Genomic DNA, 5299 nt, shown 5'->3' on the forward strand with positions numbered 1-5299 from the left:
TCTTGGAGGATCCTACAATCCTCATCTGTCACAACTCTTCTCATTAATTTTGCGTCATCCGCGAACATCGACATGTAGGACTCTACTCCTGTAAACATGTCGTTAACGTATATTAGAAATACAATTGGTCCCAGCACCGATCCTTGAGGTACTCCACTTGTTACTGTTCGCCAGACCGACTTCTCGCCCCTTACCATTACCCTTTGGTTTCTTCCTGTTAAGTAATACCTTACCTCGACCAGGATGCCAGGTCTAGGACTGGGCCGCAGGAACGCTAAGCCCCGAAATCATCTCAAGATGATAACTCATGCTAGGGCTTTTCTGCTAACTCCCGCCTGCCTCTCAAGTTGTAATAGCAATCTTCTGTGTGGTACTGTATCAAAGACTTTTTGGCAGACCAGAGATATGCAGTCAGCCTTCTCTGTCCTGCCTTATTAGTGTTACGTTATCATAGAATTTCAGAAGGTTTGTTAAGCATGATTTCCCTTGCCAGAACCCGTGTTGGTGTTTGTTTACATGTCTAATGTTCTCTTGGTGTGTAACAAGTCTTAACCTGATTATTTTTTCAAGTACTTTACAAGGGGATGCTTGTCAGGGATACGGGTCTATAGTTAAGTGCCGCCTCCCTATCTTCTTTTTTTTTTAAATTGGTACCACATTTGCCTACTTCCAGCAACTGGGCAACTCTCGCTTCGTGACTCATTAAAGATCCTTGCCAGAGGCACGCTGAGGGCCTGCGCTGCTTCTTTTAGTATCCACGGTGATACTTTGTCTGGTCCAACAGCTTTAGTTGCATCCAGTGTTGTCAACTGTTTCATTACCTCCTCTGCTGTCACCTCTATATCTGATAGTCTTTCATCTAGGGTAATCTCTTCCAACAATGGGAGCTGCTCAGGCTCGGTAGTGAACACTCCATGGAAACTGGCATTTAGTGCCTCGCAGATTTCCTTGTCACTTTCAGTATATGCCCCTTCTGTCTTCCTTAGTCTTGACACTTGGTCATTCACCAACATTTTTCTTCTTATATGGTTGTGTAGTAATTTAGGATGCTTTTTTGCTTTGATCGCAATATCGTTTTAATAATTTCTTTCCGATACTCGTCTTATGTTAATTAATGTAATCGTTCCTAGCTCTGTTGCATCTGATCCTGTTGTCCTCTCTCCTTTGTCTTCTGTACTTCCTCCACTCCCGCCTGCTGGCCATTTTTGCTTCCTGACATTGTCTATTAAACCATGGGTTATTATATTCCTTCTTATTGTAACTATGTACGTCTGTGTGCATGTGTGTACTCACCTATTTGTACTCACCAATTTGTGCTTGTGGGGGTTGAGCTTTGGCTCTTTGGTCCCGCTTCTCAACTGTCAATCAACAGGTATACAGGTTCCTGAGCCTATTGGGCTCTATCATATCTACACTTGAAACTGTGTATGGAGTCAGCCTCCACCACATCACTTCCTAATGCATTCCATTGCTACCCTGACACTAAAAAAGAAAAATCTGATGTCTCTATGGCTCATTTGGGCGCTCAATTTCCACCTGTGTCTTCTAGTGTGCGTGCCCCTTGTGTTAAGTAGCCTGTCTTTACCTACCGCATCAATTCCTTTGGGAATCTTGTATGTGGTGATCATGTACCCCCTAACTCTTCTGTCTTCCAGCGACGTGAGGTTTAATTCCCGTAGACTCTCCTCGTAGGTCATACCCCTCAGTTTGGGTACTAGTCTAGTGGCAAACCTTTGAACCTTTTCCAGTTTAGTCTTATGCTTGACTAAATTTGGACGCCATGCTGAAGCTGCATACTCCAGGATTGGTCTGACATATGTGGTGTACAAAGTTCTGAATAATTCATTACACAAGTTTCTAAAGGCCGTTCTTATGTTGGCCAACTTGGCATATGCCGCTGATGTTATTTTCTTGATATAGGCTTCAGGGGACATGTCTGGCGTGATATCAACCCCCAGGTCTTTCTCTCTGATTCTTGAAGAATTTCATCTCCTAGATGATACCTTGTATCTGTCCTCCTGCTCCCTACACCTATCTTCGTTACATTACATTTGTTTGGGTTAAATTCTAACAACCATTCGTCCGACCATTCCTTCAGTTTGTCTAGGTCTTCTTGAAGCCTCAAACAGTCCTCTGTTTTAATCCTTCTCATAATTTTGGCGTCGTCAGCAAACATTGAGAGGAATAAGTCTATTCCCTCTGGGAGATCATTTACGTATATCAGAAACAGGATAGGTCCGAGTCAATCCGTTCTCGCACTTTCTTATAGTCAATATTGACTTATTAAATACGTGCATATGTGACATACTAATTTATTGTGAATATTTTAGTTTACCTTGAAAAGCTTCATAGAAAACACCGACCTTACCTAACCTTCTTAGTATATTAAGAAAAGCATCTTATTGCTTCGTAATTACAATTATTACTTAACCTATACCTATAATAGGTTAAGTAATACTTGTAATTACGAAGCAATAAGATGCTTATCTTAACATACTAAGAAGGTTAGGTAAGGTCGGTGTTTTCTATGAAGCTTTTCAAGGTAAACTAAAATATTCACACTAAATTAGTATGTCACATATACACTTATTTAATAAGTCAATATTGACTTAAAGAAAGTGCGAGAACGGGTTGTCCGAGTAGAAAGCCCTGTGGGACTCCACTGGTGACTTCACGCCAATCTAAGGTCTCACCCCTCACCGTAACTCTCTGCTTCCTATTGCTTAGGTACTCCCTTATCTACTGGAGCGCCCTACCAGTTACTCCTGCCTGTTTCTCCAGCTTATGTACCAGCCTCTTATGGGGTACTGTGTCAAAGGATTTTCGACAGTCCAAGAAGATGCAGTCTGCCCATTCTTCTCTTTCTTGCTTAATCTTTGTCACCTGATCGTAGAATTCTATTAAGCCAGAAAGGCAAGGTTTACCCTCCCTGAACCCATGTTGATGGGTTGTCACGAAGTCTCTTCTCTCCAGATGTGTTACTAGGTTTTTTCTCACGATCTTCTCCATCACCTTGCATGGTATACAAGTCAAGGACACTGGCCTGTAGTTCAGTGCCTCTTGTCTGTCACCCTTTTGTATCTTGGGACCACATTAGCCGTCTTCCATATTTCTGGTAGGTCTCCCGTCTCCAGTGACCTACTATACACTATGGAGAGTGGCAAGCATAGTACTTCTGTACACTCTTTCAATACCCATGGTAAGATTCCGTCTGGGCCAACAGCCTTACGTCCAGATTCAACAGATGTCTCTTGACCTCATGTCTTGAAATTTCGAACCTTTCCAAGGCCGCCTGGTTTATTGCCCCCTCTCCTAGCGCAGTGACCTCACCTTCTTCTATTGTGAAGACCTCCTGGAACCTCTTGTTGAGTTCTTCACACACCTCTTTGTCATTCTCTGAGTACCTGTCCTCACCCGTCCTAAGTTTCATCACCTGTTCCTTCACTGTTGTTTTCCTCCTGATGTGACTGTGGAGTAGCTTTGGTTCGGTCTTGGCTTTATTAGCTATATCATTTTCATATATTTTCTCAGCTGCTCTTCTCACTCTAACATATTCATTCCTGGTTCTCTTGTATCTCTCTCTCTCTCTCTCTCTCTCTCTCTCTCTCTCTCTCTCTCTCTCTCTCTCTCTCTCTCTCTCTCTCTCTCTCTCTCTCTCTCTCTCTCTCTCTCTCTCTCTCTCTCTGTGCTTTCTGGTGTTCTGTTATTTCGGAAGTTCATGACTGTGTGCTTGTGTGTGACTGTGGGCATGTGTGTGTCTGTGCCTGCGTGTACGTGTGTGCCTGTGTGCACGTGTGTGCCTGTGTGTACGTGCCTGTGTGTACGTGCCAGTGTGTACGTGTGTGCCTGTATGTACGTGCCTGTGTACGTGTGTGCCTGTGCTTATCGAGTTAGCCTCAATAGCTTAAGTGAACCTTTCAGTTTATTTACAACTCTTTCGCTGAATTAGTTTTTTCCTGGCATGTCTGGTACTAATTGGTGTCGTCGGGTTTGTCTGTGTTCTCTCGTTCTGCTTCTCGCCATATTGCGCCCTGCTTCTTGCTCTAATTTCTCTCAATTTCCTTGATAATCCTCCATGTCGTTGTCATGTCCTCATTTTTGGCTAATTTTGTGAGTTTGTGTTCTCCATGTCTTGCTTCCTTGTCCAGCCCACTCAATTTTTGAAGAAGATTTGTCCGTATGTTTGGAGATTTTACTAGATTTGTATATATTTCCGGCGGGAGGAGGTGCTTTCAGGTGAAGGAAAAAGAGCCAGGAAAAGGTACAGGGAACAAGTGACAAAGGACAATAGAGAATCAGTAAAGAGAAGCGGGGACGAGTACACCAGAGCCCCGGGAGAGAAGGGGCGAGGCTGCCTGTAAGTGCCACAGCTGCTGGAGGGGGAGGCCGAGCCAACTACAGGCATATGAGACCAACAACAACATATAAGAAGAACAACAACAACATTGCTAGACCATGTACTGAGGTTGAGGACTCACCCCTCACGGTGACTCGCTGTGTCCTGTTGCTTAGGTACTCTCTTATCCAGTGGAGTACCGTCCCTTTCACTCCTGCCTGCATCTCCAGTTTATGCACTAGTCTCTTATGTGGTACTGTGTCAAAAGCTTTCTGACAGTCCAGAAATATGCAGTCTGCCCAGCCCTCTCTCTCTTGCCTGATTTTTGTTGCCTGGTCATAGAACTCAATTAAACCTGTTAGGCATGATTTGCCATCCCTGAACCCATGTTGATGTTGTGTTACAAAGTTCTTCCGCTCCAGATGTTCCACTAGCTTTTTTCACACAATCTTTTCCATCATCTTGCATGGAATGCAAGTTAGGGACACTGGCCTGTAGTTCAGTGCCTCCTGCCTATCACCCTTCTTGTATATTGGGACTACATTGTCCGTCTTCCAAATTTTTGGCAGTTCGCCTGTTACCAGTAACTTTTTGTACACTATGGAGAGTGGCAGGCACAGAGCCTTTGCTCCTTCCTTAAGGATCCATGGTGAGATTCCATCCGGGAATATAGCCTTTGTCACGTCCAAATCTAGCAGATGCTTCCTCACCTCCCCACTGGTAATCACAAACTCCTCTAGTGGTGCCTGGGTTGGTGTTCCCTCCCTTATCTCTAGGACTTCTCCTTGCTCTGAGGTGAAGATTTCCTGAAATTTCTTATTGAGTTCCTCGCACACTTCCTTGTCGTTTGTAGTGAATCTTTCCGCCCCTATCCTTAGTTTCATTACCTGTTCCTTCACTGTTGTTTTCCTCCTGATGTGGCTATGCAGCAGTTTGGGTTAAGTCTTTGCCTTGCTCGCTATG

This window comes from Procambarus clarkii, chromosome 37 (assembly GCF_040958095.1).
Source record: "Procambarus clarkii isolate CNS0578487 chromosome 37, FALCON_Pclarkii_2.0, whole genome shotgun sequence".
Classification (NCBI taxonomy): Eukaryota; Metazoa; Arthropoda; class Malacostraca; order Decapoda; family Cambaridae; genus Procambarus; species Procambarus clarkii.